Below are 21,318 nucleotides of genomic sequence, written 5' to 3' on the forward strand. Positions count from 1 at the left end.
CTTCCAGCTACATAAGCCTTCCGTTCCTGGGGATCACACAAAAACAACAAGGCCAGGAAATACTTCTCTCCTCATCTCTAATTCTCCACACGGTTTACATTTCCAGATAAAATAACAGGTGAAAATAATCCATAAACTCTAAAATGTCTCTAAGGGCAGCCCAAAATATCTGAGGTGAGAAATTACGTGGAAGGACGGACATCGTGGAGATCCAAGATAGCAGGGTAGAGGGGGTCCAGTTCCCAGTACTCCACGGCCTGACTCCAAGAAAGCCCACGGGCAGCTTCTCTGAAAGGTGGGTGAGCAAAAAAAGCAGCGGAGGGTGGGAGGGACTTTACCGGAGCCTAAAACTGGACCTTCAAAGCAGACCATGGACATGAGAGTTGGATATAATAAAATAAGGAAAAAATCCCCAGCAGCATAGCCGCTGCCACAGCCAGCCCAGAAGCCCCAGTCAGAGAGGTTCCTCCATGAGCAAGGATGTCCAGAGCAGCACTGGGGTGGCAGAGTGGCTCAGAGGAGGCATATCTCAGAAAATGTCAGCCACAATATGCTTCCTCAAGGAAGGGCTTACTGTAAAGTGTGGAAGCTCCAGGCTGGGCTTATGACTATCTGCGAGGAGGTGGGACATATAGGCTGGAGCAGAGGCTCTCCTAGGCCCAGTTGTATTCAGAGAAGCAGTGGAGGAGGCAGAGTGGTAGAAAGACAAGGGAAGCCATTTGGGCAGGAAGCTGTCTGCTTAGGTGGAGGCAGAGAAGAGGAGACTTTTGGGGATTTGAAGCCTGGAGAGATATCCTGTCCCCTACCATTCCCTCCCCAGTGGATATTCTGGGAAAATTCAACCCAATAAATGTTTACTATTTTTTTAAAAAAGTAATTAGCACAGCATTTAAACAAATATCATACTAGAAAAAATATAGAAGAGGGGCAAAATTTACTACTTGTCAAAGAACATTTACAAGAAAACCTTATACCAGGAAAATTCCAAAAGGATAAAAGTCTTATTGTGTAAAATAAAACCACAAAAATATAGAAGAAAATATGGAATAACATTTCTACCTTTAGATGTTATTAACATCATTAGCAAAGATGAATAGTTAACTTGGTGAGATTTTAGCAGAGGTGATGATAATCTCTCTAATGGACATCAAACCTCTGGAAATTAATAGGAAAAAGGAAATTATTAGCAAAAAAGGCAAAAAAAAAAAGGTAAGTAAATAAATGAATGGGGGCTGGGGATATGGCTCAAGCGGTAGTGCGCTTGCCTGGCATGCGTGCGGCCCGGGTTCGATCCTCAGCACCACATACCAACAAAGATGTTGTGTCCACCGAGAACTAAAAAATAAATATTAAAAATTCTCTCTCTCTCTCTCCTCTCTCACTCTCTCTTTAAAAAAAATAAGATTCTTTAAAAAAAATAAATGAATGAACAGGGAGTTTAAAGCAAAGGGAGAACAGATGATTCTTCAATCTGTTGAAAAATGTTCAACCTTGCAAAAAATAAGAAAAATAGGGTTGGGGATGTGGCTCAAAAGGTAGCTCACTCGCCTGGCATGCGTGAGGCACTGAGTTCGATCCTCAGCATCACATAAAAATAAAAGATATTTTTAAAAAAATTAAAAAATAGAAAAAGTGGCACTGAGATGTCCTTTTTAACCTCAGATTGGCAAAATGTCTCAGGTTCAGGGACCTGTCCTGTTGGCGAGGCTGGGGGGAGACAGACACCCTTTCACCCTAACCCTAACCCTAACCCCAACCCTAACCCTAACTCTAACCCTTCCTAAAGGAAGGGCTTACTGTAAAGTGTGGAAGCTCCAGCCTGGGCTTGTGACTATCTCGAGGAGGTGGCTCCCAGGGGGATATGTGGGAGCATGGCGCTGACACCTGACTCAGCCCTGGACTTCTGAGAATTGATCTGTAGAATTGATCTATGAATAATGTCCTTTCAGGTCATCCACTGGGGCATGGTTTAAGCTTCAACAGATTGGAAACCAAATTCCTGGATAGCATTTGTTAAATGATGGTTGATTTATACAAATGAAGTGAATAAATAAATAGATGAAGATAATCTTTATGGAATGATATGAAAAAAAAATCATAAAATACATTGCTCAATGAAAAAACAAGGTGCCGAAGAACATTGTGGAAATTGCTACATTTTGGGTAAGGAGTGGGAGAAGTAGGAATATATATTCATATTTGATAGTGTGTGTGTGCGCCCGCGTGTGTGCGTGCATGCACACACACACACAAACACATACAGGCATGTGCACCTTTCTGGAAGAACACACAAGAAACTGGTAACCCTGGTTTCCTGGGGTGGAGGGGCAGAGGGTTGAGGAGCAGGTGGAGGGAGCTCTGCAGACCGTTCACCGTATACCTTAACATTCAACCACTGCGTGCATCACTTACATTAGGGCTGCTGTAACCAACGACCACAGACTCAGAGCCTTAAAGCAACCAAAATTAACTCTGTCGCAGTCTGGAGGACGGGTGCTGGCAGGCCATGTCCTTCAGCCTGGGGGAGAACCCTTCTAGCTTCTGGAGATGCCTAGGTCCCTTGGCTTATAGATGTGTCACTCCAACCTCTCAATCCACCTTCGTGTTGTCTTCTCCTTATACAAGGACATCAGTCATTGGAGTTAGGGCCCACCCTGAATCCAGGATGATTCATTTCCAGATACTTAACCAATTACAGCAGCAAAGATCCTGTTCCCAAGTAAACTTCCATTCTGAGATTCCCAGTGGACATGAATTTTGGGAGGACCCACTACATTACACAAAAATAAACACTTTTTTTTTTAAATAAAGGGAATAAAAAGCCATTATAAAGTAAAGCAAAGTTGACATTTTCAAACAAAAATGGTGATTCAAAGTTGGCTCTTCTGGCTTGAGCGAGCGTTAAGCTAGAATCCAAGGCAATACATCCCATAAACTAGAGATGGTTTAAGTGAAGGCATCGTGCATCTCAGCACCCTTTACCTTTCTAAGAGGAAGAAGGGAGCTGAGAGTAAGTGCAGATATGTTCAGCAGCACTGAGTGTGACCAGGTGGTGGGGTGGTCTGCATTCAGTTAACAAGGGACCAGTTGACGAGATTTGTGCTCAGCGTGTGTTGTGGAAGATGGTGGGATTCTGTGCACTGGTTCTAAGCTGGTCTCAAAGGTCTTCTCTGGAAATGTGGCAGAGCTCACACCCAGGGAGGGATGTGACATCTTAAGAGGAGAACTGAAGAGTTCAGATGTTGTCTGAGTCTGCTCCAAATACACCTCATCTCTTATTCTAAAATTTCAGATTTTGGAATATCTTCATACGTTCAATGAGATATCTTGAGATGGAACACAAGTTTAAACATGAATTTATTTATGTTCCATAAACATCTTAGGCACGCGGCCTGCAGGTAACTACACAACATCTTTAATAATCTTGTGCATTAAACAGAATTTCATAGTGTGGACAATAGCTAAACTGTGGAACCAACCAACCTGATGCCCTTCAGTGGATGAATGGATTAAAAAAATGTGGCATATATACACAATGGAATATTACTCAGCAATAAAAGAGAATAAAATCATGGCATTTGCAGGTAAATGGATGCAGTTGGAGAAGATAATGCTAAGTGAAGTTAGCCAATCCCAGAAAAACAAATGTCGAATGATTTCTGAATCATAGTGGAGTAGAAGCGGGAGCATGGGAGGAATAGACGAACTCTAGATAGGGCAGAAGGGTGGGAGGGGAAGGGAAGGGGCAGGGGGTTAGCAATGATAGTGGAATGTGATGGACATCATTATCCAAAGTTCATGTATGAAGACACGAATTGGTGTGACCATACTTTATATACAACCAGAGATATGAAAAGTTGTGCTCTATATGTGTGATTAATAAGAGTTGTAATGCATTCCAAGCAGAGGGCATGGCAGGGAATGGAGCAGAGACAGCACGGCCACTCCAGGCTTGCAGACAGGTGAGGGGAACTGACAGACTGCCCCATGCCCGACACATGGGCACAGAGGACCAGCAGCCCTGGGGCAAAAGGGGTGTGTCCATTTGGGGCTATGTTGGGTCAAAGAAGCCTTGAGATGTCTGTCAGGAAGATGGACAAAGGGGAGAGAGTGGAGAGTGACTAGTACAGAGGGAAGGGGTGCTGGTCATGCGTGGAGCCCTGGAGGGGAGGAGTGCAGGGTTGGAGACGTGGGTTCTGCCGTCAGACGGCCTGGCCTTGACTTCACCTGCAACGCGTGACCTTGGGAATATTGCCTAATTTCTCTTTGCTTCAATTTTCTCCTCTGCAAAATCAGGGATGCCAAAACCAGAATCTACTTTGTTGGGTTGTTTTGGAGAGTAAATGAAGCAATAACTGTCCACAGCCTGGCACACAGTACACACTCAATAAATGGTTCATCTTAGAATTGGAAGATGAATCAAGGATTGGCCTGTTTGGGGGTTATCCTAGCAGCCTCCTGCATGCGCATACCTCCCTCCTTGCTTGCTTGCTTTATTTATTTATTTACAACCCACACCAAAAGGGCTTATTTAGTATGAAGGAAGGTAAATTAGTATTCACATGCACGAAGTTTCCTTTATGTTCATTTAATGAACGCCATTCATTGATTTGAGATGTCTGGCATTAATTACAGGTTTCAGTGCATAAAAGTGCTGTCCAAATCTGAATCCCTGCTTGGAGATGAGAGATCTGTGAAACCAAGGCGTGTCAACGGAAACGCACGTGCCTCAAACGCTTTCCCTGTGACTCGGGGCTTTAATCAAAGATCGATGGCCTCACTTGTAAAAATGCACAAATAATTGGTTTTGTCTGTGGTCAGATAAACCAGTCATGATTGATGAATTTGGCTACAGCTCTTCCTTTCTGCGGGTGCCTCGGACAAAAATTCTGGTCTTTATCTACTCTAAAGGAAATTGAGACGTGTATGCCTGTTAAAATATCACCATTCATCGGACACCAGCAAAATGGCTGAGCCACTGGCAGCCGGCCATCTTTGCTTATTATTTTAATGACCATGTAGCTCAAAGGTCCTTTCATACCTACTAAATATTTATAAGTTAATAGAGCTAATTATTTTAAAAAAACATTCCAGAGACAAGTATTCAAGTGAGTGACTAGAAGTGCCCCTTTGACAGCCTCAGGAATGCTCTTGACGCTTGGGAAAATCTTGGTGGAATGACCTTCCCAGGTCTTGGCACACCTTTTAAGATCTTCATATTGGTGAAAACATCTTTTCCTGTGAAAGGCATAGGAGTTTTTGAAAAGACATGGAATTTATTCAGATTTCATTGATGTAATGACATTTCTGTGAAAGAAAAAAAAAGTATCATGGAAATAACAAGGCTATTTTTTTCTTGCCTGGATCATAAACCAGCTTAGAGGGAGCTTGAGGAATTCGAAAGCACACTTCCCAAGGTAAACATTAATCTTTCCCCCAAAACAGCAGGCAGTCTTCTACGTAGGTGACTAGCTGCTTCCAGTTTGGTGGGGACTCAGATTCTGTTTGACCAGTAGAGTCCTACATCTGGGAACCTCTGCAGTTCTGAGCAAAAGGGACAGTTGGATGACCTATTGCAAAGCAGGCATGATCCTCCGGGTGACTGGAGGCCGACGGGCTCCATCTCACAATACCCGCAGGGTTTCCCTGCCCAGCCTGCTTCCTCCCTGCTGAAAGACCACTCAGATCTCGGTGGCTTGGTCTGTAGGCTTCTTGGCTTGTTTGTGGGTTGGTCTGTGACACCTGTCTAGTTGAACTATTCTGGTACCTTTGAGCCTGTATTTTTTTTTCATTGTAATTTGCAGCAGTCTTTGAGATTCTTTTGTACTTCATGGACTCTTGCCTGTTTGCACTGCTTTTGCTTAAACTGAGCCCACACGTGTGACCCACGTGGAGTAGGACCTCTGTAGTCTGAACTCTGCCATTTTCTTGGCCATGAATCCCTTAGCCTGTTGATCCTCAGCTTTCTAACTTGACAAATAGGAAACATAAGTACTTTACTGTTTCCTAGGGTTAATATGAGAATGGGGAGAGGGAATATAAATGAGCTGCAGTTATTATTAATTTTAACAAGGAATTAATGTAGTCACGTCCAAGACGTCCAGAAAGTCCTAATGGTGGGGAAACAGACACACCTGCAGATACACAACTAAAGCCTGGATGATGTCTTCAGTGCTGCAGGAGTTCTCTGAACAATGTCGTCAGATTTCAAGGGCAAGGCTACCGAATTCCCGGGAGGCACTGTGGAAGGCTTCCTGCGGCGGGGGAGGGCAAGGTTTGGATTGGATCCTACAGGATGACAAAGAAAATGGCTTGACTGGAGACCTGGAGATGAGAAGTCTGGGGCGTGGTTGGGGTGAATAAATACGCTAGTGTCACAGCATTCAAGGTGAGCAGGATGGAGCCACACAGAAGGAACTTAAGTTCCTGTCCAGAAACTATGCACTTTATCAGGGGTTTGTTGCAATGAGATCCCTCTGGGGCAGGGCAGAGGATGGGATTGACTTTGAGAAGCAGGACATGGGGAGAGAAGTCACTGTGGCTTTTTGTGCAAACCTGGGGAAGCCCAGGGTATGATAAATGAGGATAGAGACAAGTGGAAGGGAGAGGAGAAGAAAGATCAGAACGTCCCCATCGGCAATGTCACCAACTTGCAGAAGAGCTTGGCGTGGCTTCTCCACATACAGGTCCTCATTCCCATGCCACTTGTCTTCCAGTGATGGCTACGATTTTCTCCTTAGCGTTATCACCATCTGTCACATTATATATTGTCGTCCTTGTTATCTGCTCCCTGTGTTTGTGATCTATTCCTGTGAGAGCAGGGCTTTTGTTCTCTCCTTTGCTCTATGCCTGCTGCCAGGACGGTAAGTGACATGTATTAAGGGCTTAATTAATATTCCCTAATTTTAAATAACTAAGTCTGAGGTCCCCCCCACTGACTATGTGAACTGACTGGTCGATAGGGTGGATCCACTTCTGTTTTCATTTATGGATAAAACTTACTTCACCCTGAAAAGCATTTGTCATGTCTCCAGAAATATATAAACTATAGAATAATCTTATAGATTTATTTATTTACTTAGGTGGGGGGATTGAACCAGGGGCTCCCATGTGTGAAACCTGGGCTCCATCGCTGAGCCACACGCCCAGCTACAAGAATGGTTTTTAAAGAACACAAATAAAGCTGGACATGGTGGTGCACACCTGTAATCCTGACAACTTGGGAGGCTCAGGCAGGAGGGTTGCAAGTTCTAGGCTAGCCTGGGCAATTCAGGGAGACCCTGTCTCAAAATACAAAATAAAGGCTGGGATATAGTTCAGTGACCAAAAGGCCCCGAGTTCAATCCCCAGTACAAAACCAAAAAACAAAACAAAACCAAAAAAATCAAAACCCCACAAATCAGGCCTAAAGGAAAAAGATGCTAAAGCATCAAGTCAGTGTGCAGATGTAAAGGCACCAGGGCAGCGCTAAGATTCTCAAGGTGGGAAGCAATTCAAGTCTGAGCTTCCTGGCAGCCAAGGCAGACGGGGCAACGTGGCCAGCCCTGAGACCTAGTCTTCATTAGCCACACCATGCCACGTTTTCAGAAGAGCCCGACTTTTTGTGTGTGTGTGGATAAAGATGACAGCGAGACTGTCTGCCTTACTTTTCATGCTGTTTGGCAGAATGACTACTTGGTGACTCCTTTGCTATTTTGGAGAGACCTTAGTCTTGGGTTCAGCCTCACTCACCTCCTGCAAGAGGTGAACAGAAATTTACCCACACGAGGAGCATCCAGAGAGTGTGAAAATCTACAGATGAAGTGACACTCACCCAAGGGCACGATCAGGTGGGGAGAGGATGTAAATAGTCGGTTCCTGTCCTTCTGTCCCCTCTAGACCCTTTATCAATCTTGAAGAGACTTATCTTTGCTGATAAGGAGGAGAGTTACACAGAAACCTGGCAAAGGTCACTGAAATCTGGGGGCACTCTTTGTCTCTCTTCCTTTGATTTATTCAAGTTCCTTTGAAGTCCAACCTAAGAGGTTGGTTTTGGCTGATGGTGTGTTTTTAAGAGTGAAACATGGTTAGAAGTGGAGAGAAAACAGATTTGCCAAATGATTAAATGTTGGTTCTGGGTCTAATAAAGGTTTTTTTTTCCTTTAAAAGGTATTTAAAAGGATTTTTGAAAAAAAGCAATTCACCCACATGAGAAAACAAGATTCAAAGATGGCAATAAGATTCAGCCAAAATTGTCACATTTTTGTTTGTTCTTGCAGAGATATTTATGTATATGCATTCACACAAACACTGTTGTTATACAAATGAGAATTTATGATACGAATGTTTCTCTCACTTTTTTTTTGTTTTGTTTTACTTAATAATAAGTTGTGGAGGACATTCCCTGTGAGTTCTTATTAAGGTACTTTATTTCTTTTGAATGGTGGAATTGTACTCTTTTATATGAGTCTACATCGTTCATGTATCCACTTTCCTGATTGGTAGATATTAGGCTGCTTCCCTCCTAATATTTTACTATTATCAATAATCCTTCAATATAATCCCTGCATTGGAATCTGCAGCAGTCAGAGTTCTGGAAGGAAGCAGCACGGAAACTCAGGAAATTCAAACCTAGGGACTCCTGTGGGCAAGGCCAGGGGAACTGTCCATGGATGCTGGACCCCCAGGGCTGCCAACAGCAGGAAGCTCTTACCTCCTCCAGGTCCCCAGGGAGATGGTAGCACCAAAGCCCAGGAGGCACACTTAGCAGAGCCGTGTCCTTCTAGAGACACAGCCTCCAAAGATGGAGGGAGCGGACAGGAAATGCCTGACCTCTCTTCCCGACTGCAGTCTCCCGCCAAGAGTGGAACCAGATGCAACCCCAAAGACCCGCTGGCAGGGGGCCCAGGCCGCCTAGCGCAGAAGGGTCCACCTCCTGGGACAGAAGCATGGGAAATGGACCGGAGAGGGAGGCGAGGAGTAGAATATGTGCGTTTTATCTAAGGGAATTCCTATGGGTGGAAATTCTGGCTCAAAGGCATTTGCATTTTATTATTGTTTCTGAAGTCAATTCACTTGCATTGACCCTTGCTGTGGGGTTTCTCTTCCTTTTTGTTCATCTTTATTTCTTTGGGGACTATTTTCTTGCTGTCTGAAGAACAGTCCTTTATATTTCTTTCCGTTTTAGTGGCTGAAAATGATCTGTTCTGCTTGTCTTTTGACTTTCAATGCTGAAGGCTAGTTTCATCATGAGTCGGCTCCATTACAGCCTTGGCACCCTAGATGGGAAGTTCTTTTCTTGTAGTACCTTTTCTTCTGAGTTGCGTTCTTTTGATTAAAAACCACCTTTTCCATTTTAATGCTTTTCCATTAAAGGTTCTCTCTGCTTTTAAGCTTTTATCTTCATCTTTGGTTTCCATCTGCCTGACTAGGAGCTGCCTCCATGTGGTTTTCCTCCTGCTTGAAAAATCTGAAGCAGATTCTGAAAACTTTTTCTTTGGCTTCCTAATCATTCTCCATGGGAACATGGATTGGTCAGCTGACTCCATTATACCCTGAAATGGAAGTCAAATCTCGTATCCCAGGTTTATTTCTCTGGATGCCTCTACTCTTAGTTCCTCCCTAATGAGAATCTAGGGTTTTCTTTGCATTTTGAATTTGGTCTTATTGCCTTTTTATTCCACGTGAACTTGGACTAGGTGGCAAGTTCAGCCCAAGCTTCGTGCCTTGACCCTCCCTCAGGAGAGTCAGTAGATGGTGACGATCTTCTTTCCCTCACAGGGTGTCTGTGAGCCGACTTTTTGGTCACCGTGACAAATAGCAGGAGAAAAACAACTTAAAGGCAGGGAGGCTTGTTTGGCTCCTGGTTTCAGAAGTTTCAGTTCATTGTTGACTCTTTCTATTGCTCTAGGCCCGAGGTGAGGCAGAGCATCATGGCGGAAGAGGAAAACTACTCGGGTCATGTCAACTGGGAAGGAGAGAGAGAGAGAGAGAGAGAGAGAGAGAGAGAGAGAGAGAGAGAGAGAGAGAGAGAGAAGGGGAGGGGAGGGGAGGGGAGGGGAGGGGAGGGGAGAAAGGGGCCTGGGATAAGATGTCAGTCCCCAAGGGCACCCCCCAAGGACCCGTCCCTTCTACTGGGCCCCACTTCCTACACTTTCCCGCACCTCCCAATAGTCCATTCAATGATGAATCCCTGAACGCATTGGGTGACCAGTGAAGCCAGAGCCCCACGATCCAGTCAGTTCCCCAAATCCCACCTCTGAACACTGCTGCATTGGGGACAAAGCCTTCCACACCTGTGCCTTTGGGGGACAGTCAGATCCAAACCATAACAGGGTTGTTATAAGCTTAGCACAAAGTCCACAGACGGTGAAGCCCTCAGTTCCGTGAGATGTGGCCAGGAGGAGGAAGGAAAGAGGGAGACAGAGGTGGTCTCTTGTTGCCCACTTTTTAAATTTGTTCCTGGTCTGTGGCTGCCTTTTTATCTCTGACCTTTCTGTACATCTTCCTGATACAGAATCCGGTGTATAATTTAGAAATTCTTTCAGTGAAGTCTCAGAGCAAACTGGAAAGGGGTTGTTTTTTTCCTTTAATCTGAAAATGTCTTTATTGTTTTTCTAATCTTGAAAGGGAGCATGGTTATAGATATAATTCTAGGTTGGCAGTTATTGTCTCTCAGCATTTTGAACATATCTTTCTTCGGCCCCTATGTAGAATGAATCTGGTTTTTCCCCTCTGGCTGCTTTTATGATATTCCATTTGTTTTAGCGTTCTCTTCTCTTTAGCGACTGTACATTATTTCTTTTCATTTATCTGCTTGATAATTTTTTCCCCCAGAAAAATCCCAGCCATAAGCTCTTTGAATAGTGTATCTTTGTTTCTTTTCTTTTTCTTGAGGAACTCCAGTTACTGATCAGCCCATCCTATGAACCTTTTAATCTTGGGTATTTTCCATCTCCATCTCTACGTCCATCCTCAGATTCATCTTCTCCCTTGTCTTCTCTTTGCCTGGGTTAGTGCTACTCTGGAACCCAGTGCGTATGTGTGTGCATGTGTGTGTGTGTTTGTGATGTTTTGGTGGAATTTGCCCTGATGGAATTCTTTGAAGTGTGGGTTCCTCCAGAGAGGTTTACCTTTCATTTGCAAGGTAACTCTAAAAACAAACAAACAAACAATTATAGAAGTGGTGCAGATTTTTCTGTAAAACATAGTTAAAGGTGGCTTGTGGTTGTTCATTCTTGGAGGATTCTTCTTCCTCCCATAGGTCAAGTCATGATAGACAAGTATATTATCTGTCTCACTTTGCAGAAGGAAGGTTATCCTAGACGATTCTTCTGCTGGGAATGTAGGTGTTGGGACCCAGGCTCTGTGCAGTGCTGTCCAGTCTTGCCCTTCGCCTTGCCTGACGCCTCTCCTGCTCTCTCCTGGCACCTGCGGGAAGTCTTGCTCTAGGCCGTAGGGCATAGACCCAGTTCTTGCTGACTTATTTGGATTCTGTGCATCTCTCTTAATTTTCTTTCCATCCTTGTCATGCATTCCAAACCACTCTAAAACAAGATAGATTCTAACCATTGTAATAAAACCAGAAAAACAAAGCTTACAAAGATCAAAATGGTTTATTATTTTCAGATAATATGATTATTTGCTAAGAACTCAATTTTAAAAGGTCTATTAAAACTAATGAAAGTTTAGTAAGGTTGTTGGCTATAACATTGGTGTTTAAATATTAGAGAGTTTTCTATATAAAAGCAATACATTACAAAATGTTATGAAAAACTCCATTCACGAAAGTACTATAGCCAAAGCAAAATGAAATAGACCAAGATAACATAAAATAAGAAACCCAGGAACAAATCTAAAGAAATGTTCAAGTATGCAAAAGGATATTTTAATAAATACAGAGACAGCTTGCACTCCAGGAGGGGAAGATTAAATATTTTAAATAAATCAGTTTTCCATAAATAACATAAACCCACTGTCATTTCAATGAGGAGACAGTACAATTTTTCTTGATATTTAATATATGGATTCTAAAATTCATCTGGAGAGCACATGCAGATGAATTCTTCCGAATGATTGAAAAAGTGAGGAGTAAAGAACTTGTTCTAAAGATACAAAAACCTTGTCCAAACTTGTTGCAATCATAACATGGTGGTATTGTTATAGAGAAGATGAAATTGATCAATTGGACTTGGATAGAGAACCTAGAAATAGACAGAGGCATGTATGGAACATTATATATACACAAGAATAAATGAAGTCAGTGGAAATGGATGGCCCATTCAAATAACAATGTTAAAACAACTGGCTATTAGAAAAACAAAGTCAGATCATTATTTTATAACACAACCCCAAATAAAAGAATATACACATATATACAATTACACCTTGGTAAGAAAAAGTATTTGAAGAATGCTTTTCATAAGAGAATATTTCATAATATGGATTTGGGAATCATATTTTATTGTATATTTTTATTTGGGGGAGGTACCAGGTGTTGAACTCAGGGGCGCTCAACCACTAAGGCACATCCCCAGCCCTGTTTTGAATTTTATTTAGAGACAGGGTCTCACTGAGTTGCTTAGCACCTTGCCATTGCTGAGGCTGGCTTTGAACTTGCAATCCTCCTGCCTCAGCTCCCAGAGCCGCTGGGATTACAGGTGTGTGGACCACTGTGCCTGCCTCTGTTGGTTCTCCTTCACTGCTGAGTGGTATTCTGTTTACGGACTTACCACGTTCTCTTCATGGATGGGCTTCTGCACCTCCACAGGTCACGTAGAAGTGACACTAAGCAAATCACTCATTGATTTGTTGGACAAATGGTTTTCCATCGCTCTCTTCTTGCCAGATGATGTGGGAGGTAATGAGAAACTTTGGTGAGTAAAACGAAGCCCCTGCCCCCACAGGGCTTTGGTTCTAGTGGGAGAGAACAGAAGCCCATTGGAGGTAAGATGGGAAGCCCCATGGTTTGACTTGGGTTTTTAATGTAAGGGGGGAGGTTATTACTTATGGAGGCCAAGATGTCTCACAATGGCAGTCTGTAGGCCGAGGAGCAGGGAGACAGGTGCTGCTCCATCCAGGAAGCCAAAAGCTCAGAATAAGACAGAGGCCAAGGATGAAGCCCCAGCATGAGGCCAAAGGCCCCAAAGCCCCCCTGGAAGGCCACTGGGGCCAGTCTGCATTCCAAGGCTGAGTCTGCTGCCCACAAGAGGCAGCAGCAGGAGCATACCACAGTGGGAAGGGAGAGAGCCAGCGAGGGCTAGCTCTCCGGACTGAACCCAGGACCTCGTGCATGGCAGGTAAGCACTCCTGGGCAGCACACTGAGCTCTGTTCCTAGTCCTTAATTCACATTTTAAAAAAGTCATTCAGGCCAGGTGTGGTGGTGCACATCTATAATTCCAGTGGCTCAGGAGGCTGAGGCAGGAGGATCTTGACCACTGATGTGGCTCAGTGGTCGAGTGGCCCCGAGTTCAACCCCCAGTGCCCTCTCCCCCACACCAAAAAAGTCATTTGGTTCATGGTGGGGGAGGGTCAGGTCAGGGACACCAGTTCAGAGGCTCCTAGAGGGATATGTGAGAGATGGTGGAGGTTAGATGGCGTCCTCTGAGACAGTGAGAAGGCACGGTGAAGTAGATGAGGGGGCCGTGGGCAACGAGAGCAAGAGGGCAGCCAAGGGCAGCTCCCGGGTCTCGGCCTGAGCAGTGCCATCTTGTCGATAGGAGTGTTGTCTGGCTGGGACTGAGCACCTGAGAAAACCAAGTGTATCCTTTAACTGGGTTCCACCTCCTACAGTTTCCAAAGGTTCATTCAAATTATTAAGGGGTCCCTCAATGAATTAATGATGAGCTGACAGCCCTCATGGCCTAAGCATTCCCCTAGAGTCCCACCTCGGGGGGACAAGCCTTCGACACGGGAACCCTTAAGGGACATCCAGACCCACACGCTAACGCACAAGGTCATGACTCGTGAGACTCAGGTCATGATGATGGTGGGAATGAGGGGGCCGGGATGCCTGCTAGACGTCCTTGAGGTGGCGTGCCTAGAGGGCAGTTGGGTGACCAGGCATTTGGAGCTCAGGGAGAGGCCAAAGCCAGAGATCACATCACAGCACATCAGTGATTGCCTCTGGTGGACATTTAGGGCCACAGACTGCATGTGGATGAGAAAGGGCTTGAAGATGGAATCCCAGAGAGAACCAGCAAAGGAGGCTAAGCAGACAGGTGCTAGCGTCCTGTTCTTCTTACCGTCCATATGGTTCTTTAAAACCTATATGGGACTGTCCCATGCATTTCTTATCGGGACTTAAATTACAGCTCTGTGAGGTACTGGGAGAGCCATGGCTACAAGTTGGCTGGTCCATTTGATCAGGCAGAGGATTAGGCTCTTTTTGGTAAATACTGGAGCCCTCAGGGTTAGAGGTATTTGAAGGCTAACCTCCTCCCAACCTCCCTACGAGGGAGGAAAGAAAGTATCAGACGAAAGGTTACTACACACAGGGACATTTATCAGCCCACAGCCTCAGAATGGCCCTGCAGGAGAGCTGCACCATGGTCTGTAAGCTCTGTGAAGTCCTAGTCCTCTGTCCCCTTTGATGGTCTCCAAATTCCATAAAAATCCCCCTTGAGGAAACTTGGATGTTCTGGGTTCACCGTGGGACACAGGTTCTTTGAGGGATCAAGACTCTGGTGCCATCCCTGGAGGTTAACAGTGAAGGATCAAGTAAGGGCAGGAGGAGATTTTTATTTTGATTTTCCACTTACATTTAGAGTCTCACTAGTTTTATCAGTGGGATCCTATTTCTTAGGCTGATCAGCATTCTCTTCTAGGTACCTCTGTTTCTAACATTCACTCTATGGATCAGCAAAGCTTGTGGGTATGGATTGGCCATAAAAATAGAGCAGAGGCTTGCCGTTGTCTCTGGGGTGGGGTCTTTGGTTTGGGGACAGCTCAGCAGCCCTGGGATGCATAGATCTGATCCCACCAAATGGCTCTTGTCAACGTCCATCCCCCCTTCACGGAGAGCGCGTTGGCTTTCGTGAAGTATCGCAGAGTAAACTGCGGCGATCGCAGTGACGTTTGTACAACGAGAGGGCAAGCTCAGATCAGAGGAAAAGTCCTAAAGCTGCAAGAGTCACCATAACAATGGACACTAGTCCTGAATCCTTACTCTTCCCAAGAGCTCAGTCTTTACAAAAACTTTTCATTTAATTTCCTCAACAAACTTGTGGTTAGACGCTAACTTCTTTGTTTCATGCTTGAGAAGATGGAGACTCAGAACGACCTGCCCAAGGACACCTGGCTGCTGTGTGGGAGAAGATGGCTTTGAACTTGGCCCTATAGGACTCCCACCTGTGTGATAATCCCAGTGCTGAGTTGCTTGAGTTCATGACCTGAGCTCTGCATTTGCCCTTGGACAATTTTAATTTAAATTTAAAAATTTAAATTTTCTCTGCCTCGGTTTCCACCTCTATAAAATGAGGGAGGAGGGATAATGGTGGGTGAGCCCATGCATCCAGAGGAGTTTCGTGAACTGTGAAAATTCTCCCAGGTCAAATGTCCTGGTTGGCATGGCCCGACCCTCTCCTGGGTCCCTCACTCAAGTGCCCACGTCTTCCCTGATGACAGGAGCACGGCTGGTGTGTTTGTGCACTCTCCAGTACAGCCTTTGGCTCTTCCCTGGGCTGGTCCGAGGCCTGGGCTGGAGCCCAGCATCTCAGGCCTGTGGCGTTTTCTTGAAAATCATTGAGCAAACCGCAGTCCCTCCCTGTTTCTTAGAAGTGACCCGGGGCCATCTTCCTGAGAGGGCGAGTTTGCATCCTGGTGGTGGGTGTGCCAGCCCCGGGCCTCTCTCTGGCAGGTGTATGTTTGGAGAAAGGTGTCCAGAGGTGGTTCCATCACTGTGTGACTGTCACACAGTATGCTTACACAGAGGAGGAAGCCTTTTTCTTTCCCTCCTGGGCATTGAACCCAGGGCTCCACACAGGCCTAGCACCCCCTCTGCCACTGAGCTGCACCCCCAGCCCGGGGCAACTTCCTCGTGGGGACTGGCACTGTATACGGGGTCTGCAGTTCACCAAGATGTTGTGGTGCAGCACCTAAGTTGTAGGCAGATCCATTTATTTAGCCATCATATTCCTTTTTTTAGGCAGTCTCTTATGAGGTTTTAATATATTAGACGATAGCTATGAAATTCCTACAGAGTAATAATGAACACACTCTATTTGCAGATTAAAACGTTCTTCCCAACAGTTTTGAAAAACTGGGTCATTCACCTACAGTCAAAGTGTAGAGCCACTTCAAAATGCCCTGCAAAGACAGCTCAGGACAGTCTGAGCACCTGGCATGTGCCCAGCGCTACCTTTAGGCTCTGGGATAGACAGCGGATAAGGCAAAGGCCTAGCACCTTTTCATATGAGCATGGCAGTTACATTCCTGGTCAGAACAATTCCCTGGGAATACAATGGGAGTCACATGCATACTTCAGAAATTTTTGGTATCCATATTTTTGAAAATTGGTGAAATTATATTTTATTTTATCTAATATATTCAAAATATTATCATTTCAAAATGAGAGTGATATAATAATTATTTCTTTGAGAAAATCTGTATATATACATATATATGTTGTAGATGGACACAATACTTTTATTTTATTTATTTTTATGTGCTGCTGAGGATAGAACCCACTGCCTCAAACATGCCAGGCAAGTGCTCTACCACCGAGCAACAACCCCAGCCCCAAGATAATTATTAATGGGCTATTTTGTATACTTTTTTTCCTGAGAGATTCAGTGTTTGATTTTTACTTGCAACGTATCTTGACTCAGATGCAAACCATTCATTGGAATACTTCATCTTTATTATATTTCATGAAATTATAATTGAAAAAGTAGACTCACATACCTAAGATGTTACAAATACATTTAAATGTTTTCTATATCAACAACAACAACAACAACAAATTCTTCTTTAATATTTGCATCCATATTAACAAACCTCTTTCTTCTTTCCAAGAAGAATTCATTAGACTGTAGTTTAGTGTATCAGTTTCAAAACTAACTGTATCTGAGTTAAATAAGTTGGCTAACTCTTGGGTCAATGCAGAAGCATATTGCATAAATTGAAAAGCAATTTAGAAGGTTATCAATGACAACAGTGTCCTTCCCATTTTCCAGTCTTTGCAGCTGATTTACATGACACTTGTCAATTACCACTAAAATAATTTGCATACTGGTTCCTGTCAGAAAAAGGTAAAGTTATTATTATTCTTTCTTTTAAAAGTTTTAGTTTCGACATAAATTCCAGTACCTGCCTAACTATGTGATAAATTCATTTTTCCTTGCCTTGGAGTTTTAAATCTTACTCATTCGTGTGCAGTCTGATTTGGGGGAGAAAACAGAAGTCATACTGTCATTTTCTGTCTCTGTTGGCTGAACATTTGGCAATCATTCCTTTTGTTTCAAGAAAATCTGGAATTGGAGTTAAAGAGACAGTAAGTCTTTGTTAAACTTTTCCACGATTCAAAGAAAACTGACAAAGAACAAAAGGTCATTAGATCCATTGTCTTCTACTTCCTTCAACTGTTCCATAAACTGAAGATGATTCACAGTATGTGACTGTATATAATGAATGGTTTTAACAGCTATATATTCACGATGCTTTTCCCAGAGTATGCTGCAGAAAGCGTCACATAAATATATTCAAAATGTATCATATAAAGAAATATGCAATCAGGCAAATACCAGTCCCTTACGTGAAAATTCCAAAGAATGGAATATTTGAACTAGCGCAGCAAAGCTAACATTTGTGGTGAAAGAAACTAATTTTTTCTTATCTGTTTAGAATTTTTCTTTGACAGACATAAAAGATTTTTAAAAATCTATGTCATGTGTTCAATTTTTTTTTTTTGTAGACTGTGAATTGACAAATTTTCTTCTTAAATTAGAAGTCCTTGGAGATAGAATAAACCCAAAGTATTAATTGAGCAGCAGCTATTATATTGCTTGACCAAGGACAAGTTATTTGTGACTTTTCAAGTTTATTGATTGCTATTGTTAGAAGAGTCTTTGTATTTTATGGACAATAATTTGGTGGCTAAATTGAAGAGCTTTTACTTTTTGTAAAATCTTTTTTCTGTATTTTCTGTAAAATTTCCTAACACTATTTCCATTGTTGAAAAATAACTTTTTTAACAAAACAAAAACAACAATAACAAATTTCTTCATCTATAAGTGTTTTTCTGAAGGGCATGTGCCACATGCATGTAATCCCAGTGGCTCAGGAGGCTGAGGCAGTTTGCAAGTTCAAAGCCAGCCCCAGCGGCTTAGCAAGCCACTGTCTCAAAATAAAAAGGGCTGGAGATGTGGCTTGGTGGTTAAGTACTCCTGGGATCAATCCCCGGTACACACACACAGAAAAAAAGAATCCCAGCTTTTCAGCACTGGCCAAATTTATAAGTGTATATCTTGTTTAAATTTATTTAAAAATTAAGAAAATTAAGAAAAAATTGAATTTTTGTTGAACATTTAATTCTGCTTTTAGGTAGCTAATTTGATGTATTCTTTTTTGACTATTGAATGCTTTTTTTGGTATACCTGAAATACCAGCTCTTTGGAGACTAAGGCAGGAGGATTGCCAAGTTTGCAAGTTGGGGACCAACCTGGGCAAATTAGCAAAACCCTGTCTTTTTTTTAGAAAAAAATTTTAATTTGTTTTGATTAGTTATACTTGACAGCAGAATGCATTTTGACACATTGGCAAAACCCTGTCTTAAAAAAAAATTAAAGAGCTTCAGATATAGTTCAGTGGTAGAGCACTTGCTCAACATAGCATGAAGGAGCGCCTGGGTTTAATTTCCAGCACCACACACAACAAAGAAGGACAGATAGCAAAAAAGAAAAGGAAAAAAACCTTTTTTTTTTTTTTTTAACTGGTTATTGAACCCAGGGGAGCTTAACCACTGAGCCACTTCCCCAGCCTTTTTTATATTTTATTTAGGGACAGGGTCTCGCTGAGTTGCTTACATCCTCGATAAGTTGCTGAGGCTGCTTTGAACTCTGATCTTCCTGCCTCAGCCTCCCAAGTTGTTGGCATCACAGGCCTGCACCACTGCACCGGGCTATGAAAGAAAACTTTCGACCATATACACTATGTATATTCTGACACTGCTTCAGAATAAAATATTGTCTACTTTATTGTCTTAAATTTTTTAATGCAAATTGCAATTGCCTTTCACTGTCTTTTTGCTCACTTTTCTGATTGTAGTGCTACCTGTGCATCTTGTATCAGTAGTATGTATTTTGTTTAAAGATTAAAAACGTGCCCATACTTTCTTAAAAGCTAGAAAAAAATAAATTACTTTATAGTGAAGATTTTAGTTTCATCATTCATGAAGATTTACTTAGAAATCTATGTACCTCTGTGCAGAAAAATTCAAATACATAACAATGTTACATAGGTGCATAGAAAACAGTCTGAACTGAAGAAATTCACTGATATGTTTCTGTAGAGTACACAAAGTGATATTTGCTAGCTACAAAATGGAGTATCTGATCACATCTTAGGTGATGTCATGGTTAAAATGAAATACACTTTCTGCAAAATAATAAAGTTGAAATGGTGGGAAAAGATTTCACATGCTTTAGTTTTTGAATTAAAATTAATAAAAACTAAAGACTCAGTTCTGCCGTCTCATTCCCCCATCTCCAGTCCTCTGGGGCCACCTGCGCCCGTGGCTCCCACGTTGGCCGATTGAGTGTGGATGGGGCAGTGAGTGGCAGCCTTGGGAATTTGTCCTGTATCTTGGGTTTCACTGAAGTTGCCTGACAGCGACCACGAGGGAGGAACCCCCCAGGTCTGAGAGGCGGGGGGAAGGCAGAGGAGAGGGCCACAGTTTCCTGTCGGAGCCCTGGAGCAGAGAGGGGCTAGGGACCTTCAGTCTGTAATTCAGCTTCGTTTGGTCCTGTCCAACTTGATGTTTCCTTTTATGTCTGATCTGCGCAGCCAGATGTCCATCCCCAGGGACAGAGGGGTGGCCACTGAGCGCACAGCCAGGAATGGGGACAGGCTATCCTGCCTTTGTGACCTCAGTTTGCAGGGCAAACACTGAAGGAGCATGGCCCTCGGGAAGCACCCACAGGAGCTCCCCTCCCTCCTGCTGTCTTGGAGCGGCTCACTGTCCTGGAAGGGCCTTCTGAAACCTGTTTTCATACCTGGTTTTCCAGTAGATGTCTTTTTTAATGCCTGATTGAACATCTGCCACACACCCTCTGCCCCCAACAGAGCACACCTTCTACCTGTAGATTCGGAGAGAAGTCAGTACAAAAAGAGACGTACGGTATAATTCCTTCCTTCTTCCTTCTTCTTTTTTAAACAAAATAATGAAAGATATACAGAGAGACTGCGAGTGGACAGCCCTCCTCTCACAGTGACCTCGAGAAACTAAAGACAGTGGCCCCGGGTCCTGAGCTCGCTGCCTTGCTGGTTACCTCGGCATTAACAGTGTGGTATCTGGAGACAAAGGATGACTTCCGCTTTCTTCTCTGGGCCTTTCTGAAGAATCTTAAAGATGCATATGTATTCTAGAGAAATCAGGAGAGGATCGTGACCACCGATGGCCCCGAGAGGAGCCTCCCTCAGCTGAGGCAGCCCTACAGGATGGCCCCTCCCTTGAGAAGCCATGCCCTGGGTGTTGGGGGGGGGGCTAGAGGAGAGGCCGAAGGCCCAGGAGAACAAGAGGGTGGGGGAGAGGTGAGGCAAGGTGACCTGGGAGGAGAGAGGGAGGTGCAGCCAGGCAGCTGGGGTCCACTTGGGCCACTCTGAGCAGCAGGGGCAAGTCCACGGGGCACTACGGAGGCCCCCAAAGTCAGAGAGAGGAGAGGCAGGTGATGAGCAAGTCCAGGAGGCAAGGACGGTGTCAGTCGGTGGGGAGGTGACACCGGGTTTCTGCAGACCCTTTTTAGGTAGGGAATTAGCCAGTACTGGTAACTGTGGTGTCCTGGTGGGAAAAAATAAAGTCTTCTGCATCTTTGTGTGGAGGGTGGCTTCCCGGGCTGAGATAGCAGAAGCCAGGAAGGCAGTGGCCAGAGCCCTCCTCCTGCGCCCGGCCTCCTTCCCTCCCTGCTTCCCTCCACTCTGTGCCGGGGACTGAACGAACGCAGGGCCTTGGACTCGCTAAGCAGGGCTCTACCTCTGACCTATAAATCCAACTCTCCTTTTTATTTCCTGGTTGAAGTAGAACTTGAAGTAAATTGCAAAAATCCCCAGGGTGTGGCCTACTTTTTACACTTTACGTGGTTGGTTTTTTTTTTAATATTTATTTTTTAGTTATTGGCGGACAC

Source organism: Ictidomys tridecemlineatus, chromosome 9 (assembly GCF_052094955.1).
Source record: "Ictidomys tridecemlineatus isolate mIctTri1 chromosome 9, mIctTri1.hap1, whole genome shotgun sequence".
In the NCBI taxonomy this organism is placed as follows: domain Eukaryota; kingdom Metazoa; phylum Chordata; class Mammalia; order Rodentia; family Sciuridae; genus Ictidomys; species Ictidomys tridecemlineatus.